General features: G+C 42.0%; 1 protein-coding gene across 1 annotated transcript in view; it reads right to left on the reverse strand.

The window, feature by feature from the left end:
- Positions 1 to 18,111, reverse strand: part of LOC149162717 (uncharacterized) — an 80,980-nt gene that overhangs the window by 2,798 nt on the left and 60,071 nt on the right. The gene's annotated exons all lie outside the window — the stretch shown is intronic.

The following is an 18,111-nucleotide window of genomic DNA, read 5'->3' on the forward strand; positions in this document are numbered from 1 at the left end:
AGTGCTTGGCCTCACTTGAAGGAAATTCGATTCAAGCATCTGATATACAAAAAGAAGTGTGAAAATCACAGGAAGAGCAGTCTCATAATCAGCGAAGAGAAAGGCAAGAAGAACAAAGAGGTTTAGCACTGTGTTAATTTTCCTCACACATGTGACAGAGATTAGGGCTTCTGCAGTAGGGTTATATCGGTCACTAAAGAAACCAACAAAGAGGTCACCAACCATCATTCTTGCTAGCCAAAATCACCACAAGAAGACTCCAAGTCAAGCGAAGAAGAAAAGCATCTCCAATCTACCTCAAGTTAACTCACACGTGTGAATTGCAGAGGTACAGGTAGGCTGAGAGTTGCAGGACTGTGGAAGAGGGCCAAAATTTCAGAGAAGCAGTGCTAGAAGTCAGTTTGACTCGTGTTGACTTGTGTAAGAAGAAGAAGCAGTGAAGAAGGGTCTTGTGACATGGTCTTGGAGAGGTTGATATGTCAAGGGTCTTGGTCTTGGTATTCGTCAATTGAAGTTTCTATAAGAAGAAGAATTCGTTTGGGTTTTCCTCTTAAATTGGAGAGGTTTTGGCCCTGGCTGATCACCTACATTTTGTGTTTGTTGCCTCATGCTTGTTTATGATTTGGTAGTTGTTTGATGATAGAAAACACGAACATAATCAAGAGAAAGAAAGAAGCTAATAAAAGACTAAGTAAAGTTGCATCACAAGTAGTTACCAACAAGGAGAAATCACCTAATCCCAATGCCCTAAGATTTCTCAACATGGTTTCAAAGCTAAGGTGACAAATCAAGGAAGGGCAGCTCAACAAGGGACATTCAAGCATTCAAGGACTAAAACTCTAGAAGGGCATCAAAACAGATCTAAAAGATCATCTCATCCTAAAAGCATTTTGAAGTCAAGCTCTACATCATCTTCTTAAAGGAAGTAACAAAACCCTAGATCTATCTAAGAAGAAGTCCACACTAGAAGAAGTCTTGGGATCCTCGCTCAAGTCATCATCAAGAAAAGAGACCACAAAAACCCTACCTCTACTCAATGTTATATTTTGTAGCATCGGATGTGTTCTAGCCACGAAATTTTGTGGAGAGGCTAGAATACAGGAGATCTCCAAAACCCAGAAATCGTTTCTGGAAATTTCACCTAGAAATGACTTAATTAGATTATTAGTCATTTTTAAAATATTTCCTATGGCTAAACTTAGGGAATATGACTAATTAATCAAAATTAATTAAGTCAAGGTGTGAATGTTCTAGAAACTCACACGGATCGACTTCAAGTTAATCCTAGCCATCGATTAAGATTTAATCTTGACTGTTGAAATCTCAACAGAGGATTATAAGAAGATATCAATGGGCACTTCGAGAATACACTTGTGCAGTTCGATTTCATGAGCAAATCGATTTCCTGAGTATCAACATTCAATTGACGAAGAGAGAGCCAAAGAAATCGAAGCAGTGAGAAAGGGACAAGGACAGTGAAGATGGAGGAAGATTTCCTAATCCATTGAGTGCATTTGTAGAGACGCGGAGAAGCCTCTAGCAGCAAAGTCGAATTGCTGGGGAGAAGCAGAATTTTAGTGCCAGAAGCTGAGCAAACGTTCCAGAGGCCAGGAGAGACGTTTTCCTAGACAACAGTTGGTCAGGTGGCTTGAGGAGAAGTTGTTCCAAGCTGAGAGCAGCAACAATTGTGCTAGGGTGACGTAGTGACTGTGCAGAGGCAGTTTGGACAGCTCAATTTAAGATGAGGTCAATGTCGGGATTTGCCTGTGGAGTGAGGAATTTCTCCTCACTATATTTTCTTGCCAGTATTTCTCTGTAGGATTGCCAATTTCGGCATCCAATTGTACTCAGATTATTGCACTGTTGCATAATAATAAAACCCTCAGTTGCTACACCGGTTTTCCCGAGTTGGGTTTTTGCAGGGACAATGGTCCAAAAATAACTGTCATTTTATGTGTGTGTGTGCTAGTATTTCTTCTAGTGTTTATTTATTCCGCAGTTTATTTGTGCAGGTTGTAGTGTGATTGATTCAGTATTTGTTGTAGCTCACAGTAAATAAATTATTAAATTTAATTAACAATTAGGAGAATTATTTCCAGTTGTTGCAAAAGGAATCAGGTTTCCGATTTTTCACATGGTATCAGAGCACAAATGATCAGCGAGAGAGATCAGTAGCGAAGGAAGAGGGATTTTCGTTGTTCATTGAGGAGCAATAGTTCAAAACCCGAGAGGCAGCGCAGTCACCTTGGCCAATAGGTCGAATTCATGAGGAGAAATCGATTTTTCTGAGAGAGGGGCAGAGAAATTTGATCTCTCCAGATCGAGGGTTTGCAGAGGCAGAGGGAGCAACCAATATTTTTTGCAAAGTAGATCTCTAGATGGACGCAGCGGTTTTGCAGCAGCAAAGCTAATGTCGGGAGGAAGAAGAGCACACATTGAGAGGGAAAATTTTCCTTAGGGAACTTCTAGTCTCAAGAAGTTCGAATTCCCTAGCAGATCAGCAGCCGTTGTGTGCAGAGTTTCTCACTCGAGAAGGGAGTGCAAATCATTGAGCAGCGGCTAAGTAGAAGGGAAGAGGATATTTTCGACATCATTCTGAGATGGCCACTGTCGAACTTCGAGATTAGGATAGGTTGGATGGTGCTTCCAACTATGTCATCTGGAAGGCAAGGATGTCCTTCCTTTTGGATGAATATGGCCTGAAGCCATATATTGATGCAGTGGTAGCTACCCCCACGGATGCAGATCAGCTGAAGGAATACCGAAAGGAGATGGCGAGGGCGAAGAGATTGATCCTAGATGGTGTCTGGGATCATGTTGTATCACACATAGCGGCCAAGGGAACAACCAAAGAGATGTGGGATACACTTTCCACGTTGTACCAAGGCACTTCTGAGCAACGGAAGATGTACTTGGAGGAGAAGATGAGATGCACCGGGATTCAAAAACGGGAGAGCATAGACCCCTACCTCACCAGGATTCAGGAGATCTGGGACCAGTTGTCAGCTATTGAGACAATGCCTCAACCCATAGACCTAATACGATTGGCACTCAACAGTGTCTCAGACGAGTGGTAGATATTTGTCCAAAGTATCTTGGGCAAAGAAACCTTGCCAAGTTGGGACAGAATGTGGGTTGATTTGCAGCAGGAGGAGTTGAGACAAGCTCTATTGAAGAGCTCCATCAGTGGCAATAGCAGCAGATCGGAGCAGGTGAAGGAGGAGGAGAATGTGATCCTCGCATCGAAGGGTCCTAATCAGGGACAAGGGGAGCAGTGAAAGAAGAAGAAGGACTTGTCAAAGGTCAAGTGCTTCAGATGTGATGAGATTGGTCACTACAACACCCTGTGTCCTCTTAGGAAGAAGGACAAGGAAGAGAAGCAGGACCAGCAAGCAGCATCAGCAAAGATCGATAGGCTTTCCTCCAGGCTAGAGGAAGACTTTGCCATGTTTGTTGAGAAACTCCCAGGAGTCAAATGGGGTGACTTGGTGTTGTAGCCTCAGAGTGCTACAAATGGGCAGGATTCTTGAGGAGGTCGACCTCTTGAAACAATACCTTGCTACGGGGCCCACAGTAGTTTGTAGCAAGATGGATCAGTGGCAGTAGATGCAGCGAAATGCCAAAGTGACAGATGTAGAGTCTGGTTGTAGTCAGATACTGGACAGCACAGTGCAGAGTTGGCAGCGTGGAAGAGTGGGAGAGTGCAAAGACAGCAATAGCACATATGCCTCAATGACAGCGCAAATACTAGCAGTAATAAGAGACTTGGGTGACAGATGTATCACACTGATCACAATTGATTCAGTATTTAGGATGCTTTTAAGTTGCAACAGCAGCATATGGAGAGGGAGTTGCAGTTCAGATGCAGTGGTGGCAACATTTTAGCAGAGCTAGCAACAAAACAGATGTAGCACATATCAGAGTTGCGCAGCAGTTGGTGGGAAGCAGCAGCCAGACATCAGCAACGTGACGGAGATGATGCAGAGACAGGTTGTTGCTACAGGGGACTGCAGCACTAGAAAACATTTATCGCTAAGAGGGAGCGCTAGTTTTTGTAGCATCGGATGTGTTCTAGCCACGAAATTTTGTGGAGAGGCTAGAATACATGTGATCTCCAAAACCCATAAATTGTGTCTGGAAATTCCACCTAGAAATGACTTAATTATATTATTGATCGTTTTTTAAATATTTTCTAAGTCTAAACATAGGGAATATGAGTAATTAATCAGAATTAATTAAGTCAAGGTGTGAATGTTCTAGAAACTCACACGGATCAACTTCAAGTTAACCCTAACCATCGATTAAGATTTAATCTTGGTCGTTGAAGTCTCAACAGAGGATTATAAGAAGAATTCGATGTGCACTTGGAGAATACACTTGTGCAGTTAGATTTCATGAGCAGATCCATTTCCTAAGTAGCAGCATTCGGTTGCTGGAGAGAGAGCCAGAGAAATCGAAGCAGTGAAAGAAGCGTCGTAGCCTCTAGAGGCAAAGTCGAATTGTTAGGGAGAAGTAGAATTTCAATGCCACAAGTTGGGCAGAGGTTCCAGAGGCCAGGAGAGACATTTTCCCAGACAACAATTGGTCAGAGGGCTTGAGGAGAAGTTGTTCCAAGCTGAGAGCAGCAACAACCGCACTAGGGTGATATAGTGACTGCAAAGAGGAAGTTTGGACGACTCAATTTGAGCTGATATTAGTGTCAGTATTTGCCTGTGGAGTGAAGAATTTCTCCTCACTAGATTTTCTTGCCAACATTTCTTTGTAGGATTTCTAGTTTCGGCATCCAGTTGTACTCAGATTATTTCACTGCTGCATAATAATTAAACCCTCAGTTGTTGCACCAGTTTTCCCGAGTTGGGTTTTCCGAGGACATTGGTCCAAAAATAACTGTCATTTTTTGTGTGTGTGCTAGTATTTCTTCCGCAGTTTATTTGTGTAGGTTGCAGTGTGATTGATTCAATATTTATTTTAGCTCACAGTAACTGAATTGTTAAATTCAATTAACAATTAGGAGAATTATTTCCAGTTGCTACAACAGGAATCGAGTTTCCGATTTTTCACAATCAAGTTGAGGAGATCTACAAATTAAAGTAACTTCAAGTCTACTCATCCAAGAGAAGCAAGATCAAGGGCATTGTCATCATCATGAACAAGGACATTGTCATCACCAAATGTTCTTAAGGTGATCTCCCTCTCTTTGGAGCAAAAGGATCACTCTTGAAGAAAACTATCTTCATCAAGGAGAAGTTTTCTATTATCTATATCATCATCAAATTCAAAGAAGAAATAAGCTGAAGACGAATTTTCACAAGTATATTTATCTCTACATTTGAATCTATCAAAATGTATTTTTGCAACAAAAGCAACAAGTTGGTTGGGGATTCAAATTTCCCTGCATGGAAGAACAGGACAGATCTGAATCTCATAGAAAATGAGGTCATGGAACATGTTAAGGGCTCAATCACCAATCCTCCAAAAGAAGATGTTCAAGCACTTGCAAGATATATGAAAGGGGAAGTAACGGTCAAATGTTAAAATTGGCAACTAGGGCCAAACTCCATGTGGGTCATCTTATTTATGGCAGCGGATATTTTTCTTGAATCCCTCTCACCGAGAGGTGTAGAATTGATCTAAAGATCATCCGATTCTAATAAGTATTCATGGAGTTATGAATTTATTTGTGTCCTATGTATCTTGTTCTTTGCTCAATTTTTTGTTTCATGTAATCAAATTTAAAGTAGTGTAGGCTGCAGAAGTTATCTACTTCAATATTCAGAGAATAACTTGATAATGTATATTAAAATCAAGTAGGAGAAGAAAATTCAGTTTTTGTTGCAGTAGGGGTTCCTTGGATTAGGCATTTTCACAAGGAGGACCAGCAATTATAAATAAGACTAGGAGGTCCTCATTCTGGATCTTTGTCTATCTATCTTGAGAAATCCAACTATCTTGTAGTTGTTGAGCACAGGAAGAGCAGTCCTTTTTAGCACAAGAGTTCCAAGCATAATTCCACCCTCATTTTAGAGAACTTCAAGTGTCTCACGAGTGAGGAAATTTGGGGAGTCCAATTCAGGATTTCCACATAGTTTTATTGCAGGTGTTCACCTAGTTCTGCGCACTCCTTGGGCCCAGAGGCAAATCAAGTTGTCCATTAGAGGATTAACTATTGTGGGTTGGAGTTTCGGCTATTTTGCAGACAGTTTTCTCTATTGGTGCCAGTGATTCTGAGGTGGATTTGCAGGGCTGGAGATTAGCACTATTTGGGGTCGAATTTCTTATTTCTTACAATGCGCAGAGCTCACTGGAGAAACCCTGTGCAAAGATAGAGGAAGGCTTGTTTCTGGAAGAGTTTGAGCTAGAGGAATAAGGCATTTCCAGAGGGATTTTTTCAGGGATTTGTGAGGCACTTTGGCGGAGGATTTGGGCAAGATTTAGCAGAGTAATTTCTGTAGTGCATAAAGCCTGCCAGAAAGGGCAAATCACACATTTTGGGGGTTTCCGGATCAGCTAGAATCAGCCCAAACCCTTTATGGGTTTTTGTAGATTCTGTGTGAGGAGGCTAGAGCTATTTTTGCAGAATTTTCCGGGCAATATTTAGGGCAGAATTCCAGTTCTATGCCAGCAGTAGTTAGCAGAATTTTTGGGCAGTGTGTGCCACCAGTTTGTGTTGAAATTCCTAAGTATTACCTGTTAGAAATTTTATCTGTATTCTCTGGTTTATTTCTCCTACTTGTTAATTACAAACAAGTTATTTAACCATATAAATACTGAAATAAACACAATACAGTCTCAACCATCTACAGATCAACAGCTGAAAGAAATAGCAAACACATTAGTGACACTGTTATTTTTGGACAACTCGTCCCCGGAAAAACCCAACTTGGGAAAACCGGTACAATAATTTTGAGGGTTATATTATTATGAAGTCTTTCTGAGTACAACTAGGTGCCAAACTGGCTCACCCGACAGAGAAAATAATCTAGCAATAATACCTCTCTGTTCGGAAGCAGATATTCGGAAAGTCTACCTCACGAAACCCTCTCCAGCACAATCTGAAGCCCAACGTCAACCCGAAACCCTCTGCGTCAACCCTCTAAGATATTATGCAGCCTCTACGGCCCTCTGCGTCACTCTTGCAACCTCTGCGTGGATGATGCAGGCCCTTCTGGCCTCTGCGCAGTCCCTTCTGCCTTTGCGTGGCTCCCTCTACCTCAGCGTCTGCCTCTCTCTGCTTCTGCGCTAGTCTCTCAACATTATCTCTGTCTCGTACTCATTGCCCCTCGCTGCAACTGATCACTGATTTGATTTCTCTTAGCAAACCCTGCTCTAGAAAATCGAATCACTGATCACTCTGGTGTCTTCTCTACCTGACCCTCAAACCTCCTCTTATACTTTTCCTGTTGGTCCTTCAACGGCCGAGATTACATCTCTAATCAATGGCTAAGATTAGATTTGGCTTGATCCATGTCATTTAGAACCTTCTAGCCCATTTTTATATTAATACCCATTAATATTTTATTTTTCTTAAGTTTAGACTTAGGAACTCCATTAAAAATATTAATTATTTTAATAGCTCCTTAACCAGGTAGAATCTGCCCAAACCATTTCTGGGTCTTGGAGATCTCATGTGCTTTATCCTCTCCACCAATTTTTAATAACTGCAACTCAGTTACTGAGAATTAAGTAATTGATCCACCCAACTACTGACATCCCTGTCAAGCTAGAAACACTCCCAATGTTGAATCTCTCTCTACCGCTAACACATGCTCCCTCTACTGCCTTTGCGCTGCTGAAACAACTCCCTGCCTCTCACACCGCTGCAACCCTCTATGCCATCCCGCACTACTGCAACCTCCTTTGTGCCTCTCGCACTGTTGCAACCCTCTTTGCGCTGCCCTAGACTACTGCACTATAGCACTCTCTGCCGCTTAACCCACATCCGTTTCTACCGACATCCGCCTATTGAATTTTCCAAGTCTATCCGTTACAAAATTAATCTATATTCTGCTGGTTACTTTCTTCTACTTGTAAATTCTGAACAAGTTATTTAAAACATTTAAATACCGAAATAAACACAATACAGTCACAACATCTACAGATCATCAACTGAAAGAAAACAAGCACACAAATGACACCGTTATTTTAGGGCAAATGTCCCCGGAAAAACCCAATGCAGGAAAACCGGTGCAGCTATTCTAAGGGTTTACTATTATGGAGTATTTCCTTGAGTACAACTGGGTGCCTAACTGGCTCACCCGATAGAGAAAAATACACGACAGCAATACCTCTATATTTGGAAACAGGTATTCAAAAAACCTATCCCACAAAACCCACTCCGGCACAACTAAAGCTCAGCGTTGGCCCTTCTAGCCTCTGTGTCAGCCTTCTGCTGACCTACGTCAGCCCCAAGACCCTCTGCATCAGCGCTTTGAGGCATTGCGCAGCCTCTGGGACCCTCTGTGTCACTCCAGCAGCCTCTGCGTGGATGATGTAGACCCTCTGGCCTCTGCGTTTTCTCTGTTGGGCTCTGCGTGGCCTAAACTAGTTGCTGCTCTCGCTCTTCTTGCTTCTGCGCTGGTCTCTCAGTACTGTCTCTACCTCTCTGTCCAATACTCACTGCCCCTCACTACTGATCACTAATTCAACTTTGCATAGCAACCCCACTCTAGAAAAATGAATCATTGATCACTCTGGTATGTTATCCAACTAACCCTTAAGCCTCTTCTTATACTTTTCTCATTGGTCCTTCAATGGCCGAGATTAAATCTCTAACCAACAGCTAAAATTAGATTTGGCTTGATCCTTGACTTTTGGAACTTTCTAACCTAGTTTTATATTAATACCCATTTATATTTTATTTTTCCTAAGTTTAGACTTAGGAACTCCATTAAAAATATTAATTATTTTAGTATCTCCCAAACAGAGTACAATCTGTCCAAACCATTTATGGGTCTTGTACATCTCATGTGCTTTAGACTTTCCACCAATTTTCATTGCTAGAGCACATCCGATACTACCCCAAATAAACACTCCTTCTTTGTGAGGACTATGCTCTAGTAATACTCCACACTGAGCATTACTCTGATTATACAGCACCGGTACCTGTGCTAATGCTAGGTCTCCCCGCCCAACATCCTCTGCACTGCTGCATACTGTACTGCTGCCCATGGCTCCGCCACTGCCTTTGTTGCATCCGTACTGCTACTCCCTCTGCATCCGTGCTGCTGCTAGACCATACACCCAACACTGCATCTGCACTGAATCCCGCTCTCGTCATCTGCATCGTGCTACTGCATACTGCTACTGCACTGCAACTCAGTTACTGAGAAGTAGGTAACTGATCCACCCAACTTCTGACATCCTTGTTAGCCTAGAAACACTCTCGATGTTGAAGCTCTCTCTGCTGCTAACAAGTGTTCCCTCTACTTACCTATGCATCGCTGCAACAACTCCTTGCTTCTTGCACCATTGCACACCTCTCTGTGCCATCCTGCACTGGTGCAACACTCCCGTGCCTCTCGCACTGTTGCAGCCTGCTAGACTCGCGCTGCCCCAAGACTCCTGCACTGTAGCACTCTCCGTCGCTTCATCCACATCCGTTTCTACCTACATCCGCCAATCCTGCTACTCTCTCCTCGAGGCTAGTAGTAAGGTGTAATCCAAGAGGTTGGGTACCTCAAAGATCCTGCCCCTCATCACCTGTAGTCTTCCTCACTATAGCTTGATGTCTCCCCACTTCTTCTCAAGTGGCACATGAGCACTCATGGCACAATCGTCATCCTCCTCGACTTTTTTCTCCGCCTTCACTGGCGCTGCCTTCGAGTCAGGAGCCTCTCCTTTACTCTTCTTCCTTGGACACTGGTTCGCATAGTGACCTAGTTCCCCACAATGGAAGCACTTGACCTTTGAGAGGTCCTTCTTCTTCCCCCTCCTGCTTTCTCGCAGATGCTAGAACCACATCCTCTTCCTCCTCCAGCTTGATCCTGACTCCTTTGCTGCTACTCCCCGTTTTGGTCAGACGTCTGATCTCTTCTTGACGAAGAGCCACCCACAGTGCTTCCCAATCTGGAAGACTCGCCCTGCCTAGTATGTTCTGGACAAATGTCTCCCAATCCTCGGAGACTGCATTAAGTGCGGTCCTTACCATCAACTCCTGATCCAACGTGGCCCCTATGGAAGTCAATTGGTCACGGATCTCCTTCAACCGATCGAGGAAGACATCTATCTGCTCTCCCTTCTGCATCTGGTATGACCTTAGTTGATTCTCTAAGAGCATCTTCCTCTGCACGGAAGTATGCTGGTATAATGTCTTCAAAGTGTCCCACATGTCCTTTGTCGTTTCCTTCTCGGCAATATGTGGGACCACATGATCCTTGACCCCATCAAGGATGATACACTTTGCCTTAGCCATTGCCTCCTTGTACCTTTCATTAGCTATCGGGTCAACTGGGATAGCCATTACTCTCAAGGCAAATCCCTTGATACGATGTCTGTCTAGAATGGACAAGATCCTGGCCTTCCAAACCACAAAGTTGGACGCTCCGTCCAGCCTGTTCTGATCTCTCAGCCCATTCACGGCCATCTCGTTTCTCTTCTCTATCGACTCCTCCGAGTCTCTCTACTTCCCGCCTGGAAGTTCTCGATTCGACTCCTGCTAAGTCTCTCTACTTCCCGCCTGGAAGTTCTCGGTTCGACTCCTGCTAAGTCTCTCTACTTCCCGTCTAGAAGTTCTCGGTTCGACTCCTCCGAATCTCTCTACTTCCCGTCTATAAGTTCATTTCTAGACTCCCTTTGAGTCCCCATTTCCCTCCAAGAAATCCTTCTACCAACCGTCAAGTTGCCCCTCTCCAATTGTATGTGCAACTTCAAAACTGATTCGGATTCCTTAGCTAGAAATCTGCCTCGGCAGTAACTTCCTCTACCTTGCTCTTGCCCTGTTAGGTACTATTCTAACCACAATACCCCACCAGCTTCGCTCCCGCAAACTTCCCACAGCTTCGTTTGCCCCAACAACTGAAGGACTGAGCCTCTAGGCTCTGCGCAATCCTGGCTACAGCAAAATTAGTGCCCTCAACCACTACGTCAACCCTCTTGGTCTCTGCGTGAGCCTCTCTCTGCCCTCCTCAACCTCTGCGCTGGCCTCTCTCTGGCCCGGACTAATGACACAGTCCCTCTGCGTCAACCCTTCCTTTGTTGCTTCTGCAAGGATCAGCTACTGTCACTCGAGACAACTGATTTTGTTGCAAATGCTCTGCTTCAACTAGTGCCTTCAACTTTCCTGTGATCTGTAACCACACTCTGATACCATGTTGAATTTTCTAAGTCTATTCGTTAGAAAATTAATCTGTATTCTGCTGGTTTATTTCTTCTAATTGTAAATTCTGGACAAGTTATTTAAAACATTTAAATACCGAAGTAAACACAATACAGTCACAACATCTACAGATCATCAACTGAAAGAAAACAAGCACACAAGTGACACCGTTATTTTTGGACAAATATCCCCAGAAAAACCCAATGCGGGAAAACCAGTGCAACTATTATGAGAGTTTATTATTATGCAGTATTTCCTCGAGTACAATTGGGTGCGTAACAGGCTCATCCGACAGAGAAAAATTCATGGCAGCAATACCTCTATATTCGGAAACAAGTATTCAGAAAACCTGTCCCACGAAACCCTCTCCGGCACAACTGAAGCTCAGCGTTGACCCTTCTAGCCTCTGCGTTAGCCTCCTGCTGACCTGCGTCAACCCCAGGACCCTCTGCGTCAACCCTTTAAGGCACTGCGCAACCTTTGGGACCCTCTGTGTCACTCCAGTAGCCTCTGCGTGGATGACGCAGTCCCTCTGGCCTCTGCACTATCTCTGCTGGGCTCTGCATGGACTGAACTGACTGTTGCTCTCTCTCTCCCTGCTTCTGCGCTAGTCTCTCAGTACTGTCTCTGCCTATCTGTCCAGTACTCACTGCCCTCGTTGTTGATCATTGATTCAATTTTGCTTAGCAACCCCGCTCTAGCAAAATGAATGACTGATCATTCTAGTATGTTCTCCAACTGACCCTCAAGCCTCTTCTTATACTTTTCTCATTGGTCCTTCAACGGCCGAGATTAAATTTCTAATCAACGGCTAAGATTAGATTTGGTTTGATCCATGGCTTTTGGAACCTTCTAACCCAGTTTTATGTTAATACCCATTAGTATTTTATTTTTCCGAAGTTTAGACTTAGGAACTCCATTAAAAATATTAATTATTTTAATATCTCCCAAACCGGGTACAATCTATCCAAACCATTTTTGGGTCTTGGAGATCTCTTGTGCTTTAGCCTTTCCACCAATTTTCATGGCTAGAGCCAGTGTTGCGGGGGAGCGCCCCCCCCCCCCTCGCTCCCGCTCCCGATCCGCGCTCCGGGCGGGAGCGACTCGGGAGCGGGTCGGGAGCGCGCTCCCTAAAAAAAATTTCGCTCCCTGCCTTTTCGGGAGCGTTTTCGGGAGCGTTTTGCCTTTTTTGCATTTTTTTTTTTGTAGTAATGTTCGAAATGCAATTTTTTTTGAAAGAAACAAATAGTTTTTGAGTGGGGCAACTTAATGATCAAGTCTAGGCCCTAGTATTAATATGCTATTCATGGTAATGTTAAATTCTTAAAGTAAAAGTGACATTTTTTTTAATTTTCATTTTCATCCTTTTACTTAAATTTTTAACATTACCATGAAATGACTCAGGATGTTTGAGAGTGGTTTCGTCCTCATTGGATTTCATATGGAGAAAGTAGAATTTTAGATTTCATTCAAAATCCAGCAGACTTATCAGTTTTTCAGGATTTCAGGATTGGGGGATTGCAATGTTTCCATTGAATTTTGTCATGTATTAGGGTATGGAACTCATATTTAATCAAGAGTACCAATCCCTCTATGTACCTTGATGTTAGTGACATTGGTTGTCGAACTCCTCTATCATGACCCTTCTAAAAATGTACGCATCACTCAAACAAAATCTTGACTTGACATGCTATGCTTTTTCTATCTTATGTTAATGCTTAGAGGGTGATATTAATGACAAAGATCCCTATACAGATACAAAGGTAATGACAAAGATACCTCTGGATATTAATGCTTGGAGGGTGATATTAATGACAAAGATCCTGATTTTGCAACAAGACTAAAAAATTAGACATTTCTCGTGGTGGCAAGAGGCCCAAGCATAAGAAATAGATAATAGATTTACTTCTCTTTTCTAGTTTCTAGTAGCTTTTATAACTATTGACTCTTTCATATTTATTATGATATTTTTTTAAACAATATATGACAATTTAAGTTTGAAGTTGGCAATTATAACTCATTAGTAATGAATTATGAATATGATGCTTCATGAAAGTTGAAAGTTGTTTCATTTCATTTCATTTCATGTTAGATATTATTTGTTGTAATGGTTACACTTAGCTTACAAGTACAACTTTGGTGATCAATGATGATAAATGTTATATATTGAATTTTGAAAGCTTGAAACTTTAAGATTGATGAATCATGAGACTCAATATGTTGTATGTTACTATGTTACTAACTTGCGGACGTGGTTGATGAAGATTATAACTTCTAGATGATTGTTGTTATATGGTTCAATCTATGCTTTTTTATGTTTTTTATATCTAATTCATTATTCTACATGTTTTTGTTGACATATATATATCAAAAATTAAAAAATATAAAAAATATATATATTTTTAAAAAATCGCTCCGGGATTCGCTCCCAAACCGGGAGCTTCTGAAAATGGTCGCTCCCGCTCCCGCTTCCGCTCCCGCTCCCCGCTTCCGCTCCCGCTCCCAAGTAACATTGGCTAGAGCACATCCGATGCTACCCCAAATCAACACCGCCATCCTGCTACTCTCACTTCCGGGCTCCTGTAGCCAAGTATAATCCAAGAGTTTGGGTAACTCAAGGATCCTGCCCCTCATCGCCTGTAGTCTTCCTGACTACAGCTCGATGTCTCCCCACCTCTTCTTTAGAGGTACATGAGCACTCATGGCACAATCGTCATCCTCCTCTACCCCCTTTTCTGCCTTCGTTGGCGCTGCCTTAGAGTCAGACGCCTCTCCCTTATTCTTCTTCCTCGGACACTAGTTCGCATAATGCCCCAGTTCCCCAAAGTTGAAGCACTTTATCTTGGAGAGGTCTTTTTTCTTCCTCTTCCCCTGCTTCCCCGTAGATGTGAGAGTTGCATCCTCTTGCTCTTCTTTCTTGACCCGGACTCCTTTGTTGCTACTTCTCATCTTGGACAGCCATCTGATCTCTTCTTGGCGAAGAGTCGCCCACAATTCTTCCCAATTTGGAAGATTCGCCTTGCCCAGAATACTCTGAACGATTGTCTCCCACTCCTCAGAGATTGCGTTCAGAGCAATCCTCACCATCAACTCATGATTTGGCATGGCCCCTGTTGTAGCATTTTTTGGTTTTGGTAAGTTAGCATCAATTAGTCAAAAAAATGAAAATATATTTCAAAAAATATTAAGTTAGGATATGGACAAAAAGAATATTGAATCAAAAAATGTTAGGCATATTTTGATAAATAAGTCCATATCAAATAAAATGTTAGAATAGATGCCCTAAAAAAGGAAGGCAAAAATAAAATGTTAGATTAGAAATAAAGCAAAAATAATAACTTCTGAAAGTGTTGCAAATCCAAATGCAACTACTCTTAGTCAAGTTTATTTTTGCAAATAAAAATTGTGTTCATATTGTTTAAATGCCACACTAGTTCATACAATCCAATTATACAGTTTAATCATGATTGGATTTTATTTAAATTTTTGTCAATAGGTAGCAAATAAAATTGGCTCAACAGTTTAATCTGAGCCAATGGAAGCAATAAGGGATAGAAGTAGATTAATCATTAAAAGGAAAATGTTGAGTTGCTAGTCTAAATGCACTCAGGTGACTAAGATTGTGAAAAAATGTTAGGAAAGTTAAGGGTAGGTAGACAAATGAAATACCATTGGAGCATGAAAGGATTTTTATCCTAAAGTCAGAACATTGCATACATGTGCATATAATGAATGGTTTAAATTAAACATTATTTACAAAATATCAATGTTATGGTGTAATATCTACGTGTTATCCATTCATTCGGCGATAACCCACACATGTCACATCCTTCATAACTCTTGACCCCACCATCACTTTTCGCCGCGATATTAAACCACTCATGTACTTCTTCATCCCGCACATTCCCCTAAGATCTGACGACCTACATCGCTCCTCGGCCCTCCCTTGCCGTCCGAACATTATTGGCAGGGTGGAGGGTTCCGAAGTCGGCAGTTTTGGAAACCGCCCTCCGAAACTGCTTTTCCCCCATCCTAGTTATTCAAGACTTAAAATCCCGAAACAACTTACCACTCCAACTTACTCCTGAACGCAGTTTTCATTCAACCGTTTACCGCCGCTCCTACGTCGTCATCCACGTCCGCTCCCATGTCACTTCCTTTGTCCAATTAGCTGCTGTCTCTTTAACTATTATCCATTAATTCGCCACCCCTCACACATTAATATTCCATTTAACCGTTTATCAGCCCCGTTGGAGAATTAATGAGGATTTAACCGTTGATTAATGGACCTGCTCCATCTTGTTCATTATAAGCCCTGATTTTCATAAAAACCGTTACACAGTGCATTCCCATAATTCACTAGATACTTGTTGTTTGCAGCCAAAACGACAGATTCATCATTCAACCGAATTTTCAATTCTGTTCAGAAGCAAGCCGACATCCAGGTCCACCTAATCCATTTCCACTTACACTGTTATTCTATTATCACTATGTTTCAGCCCAATTCTTCCAATTTCTGTCACTTTCAATTTTGAATTCAATTAATAGAATGCCTCCTAAAGGAAAAGAAGTTGCAGAAACCCCAAATCCTCTCATTCATCCACAAGTTGACTTCCATCATACTCCCCTAGTCGACAGAGACTGTAAAATCAATGAGTCTTTGTCTGAATTCGATTTGTTTGAAATCTATTGCTGGATGGAGGATCAATTAGTTGATCAAACAAATGAAATAGGACTTTGGGACTCCCACCTTCCTCATTACATTTTCCCTCAGATACACAAAGCACCTGAATTTGTCAGGAAATGCCATGAATCCTATGACCCCATTCAAAGAGCTATCATCTCACCTACAGGAGAAATTTTGTGCTCCATCAATGCTCAGTCCATTGAACAGATGTTGCAGGCCCCAACTATTGCACCAACCCATCCTTTTTCTCATGAAAGCCTAACAGAAGCCTATCAAAAGCTAGATTTCACTAAAAGAGCTCAAACTCTAAAACTTTTCCTAGTTGTAGATAGCCCTCTGCCTAAAAGAAACCCTCCCTATGATTCATCTATATTCCCAGACAGAACCAAGCAAATTACCACCTTTCTTATCTTCTTGGTTACAATTCCGATCAATATGTAAATAAAGCCATCATTGGTTTCTTATCTATCTTTTCTGCTGGTTCCAAACCCACTGTTCGGCCATTCAAGAACAATTTGTCCAGTTCAATACTGAAGAGGTATTCAAGTATGCTTCAGTACTTGTATATCTTTTTATATATTTTCAGGGAGGCAAGTTTCAATTCACCTTGCAGAAGCTAGATGAAGAAGGCAACCAACAATCAGTGACCTTTTGGACTTCTATGGGAATGAAGGAGAAGGAAGAATTCACATAAAAATAATTCATAGAATTGTTTGTTCATCCAGCCATTAATCTTATGAGCAGCACTCCAGTACCAAGAATAAGTGATGAAATTGGGAAAGTGTTGCAGCTGGTTGATCAAGCCACAACAGGAGATTGGTATCTTTACCAAAATTATACAGAGATCAGAGTTTATGGCTGTGAGCATCAACCCTACAAGCTTCCTATCATAATTTTTGCAATAGAATATATTAGGCAGAGGTTAAATGCAAATGAAATACAAAATTGTTTGTTTAAGTAATTCCCTCTAAATCATAAAATCATCAGTATCTTTCTAATCTTAGGCATATTTTGTCAAACTTTCTAAACATTGTTTGAAGGCTTTCTTACTTATGGTTATTTAATTTTCTTTTTGAAAACTGTAATAGTCATATCATTTTTTTGTTTCTACTCATCACCAGATAAGCTAAATCACTGTAGCAACCTTTTGTTTAATATTAGTATTATTCAAGAAGGTTAGTCATCACTGTTTTGAATCTGTTTCATACATTGGTCCTCCAAAAATTAAAACAAAACCTCCCAAAACAAATATCTTAGATGCTTTGGCATGATAGCTGACCATTATCATCTCAAAGATACAACAACCCCTATGGAAGTCAGTTGGTCCCGATCTCCTTCAATCTACCGAGGAAGTGATCTATCTGCTCCCTTCTGCATCTGGAATGACCGCAGTTGATTCTCTAGTAACATCTTCCTCTGCACGGAAGTATGGTGGTACAATGTCTTCAAGTTGTCCCACATTTCCTTTGTCATCTCCTTCTCGGCAAAATGTTGGATCACATGATCCTGGACCCCATCAAGGATTATGCATTTCGCCTTGGCCATTGCTTCCTCGTACTTTTCATTGTCAGCTGGGTCAACTGGGATAGCCATTGTTCTCAAGGCGAAGGCCTTGATGTGATGTTTGTCTAGAATGGACAAGATCCTAACCTTCCAGATGACAAAGTTGGACGCCCTGTCCTGATCCCTCAGTCCATTCAAGGCCATCTCTCTGCTCTTCCTTTCGACTCCTCCGAGTCTCTACTTCCCTCTGGAAGTTCTCTCTTCGACTCCCTCTGAGTCTCTATTCCAGTGTTGCAGGAAGCGCCCCCCCCCCCCCCGGATCCTAGGCCGGAATCACGTCCCGTACGGAAGCGTTCCGGAAGCGCCAAAGGAAGCGCGATTCCATTTTTCCCGAAGCGCGATTCCACATTTTTTGAGCGATTCCGGGTTTTTGTCACATCGTTATTTTCTCTCTGCAACACATAGTAACCCTGTAGTATCTCTGTGATCGTATAAAGACTATTGTGGCTCATTCTGTTCACTGCAATGTTTTTCCTTTTGCTGGTTGGTGACATATGTTTGGTTGTCACATGCAAAATTTCTCTGCAACAAATAGTAACCTGCAATT

Source organism: Pinus tabuliformis, chromosome 5_2 (assembly GCF_031772625.1).
Source record: "Pinus tabuliformis cultivar Carrire ecotype Pingquan chromosome 5_2, CPIR1, whole genome shotgun sequence".
Lineage (NCBI taxonomy): Eukaryota > Viridiplantae > Streptophyta > Pinopsida > Pinales > Pinaceae > Pinus > Pinus tabuliformis.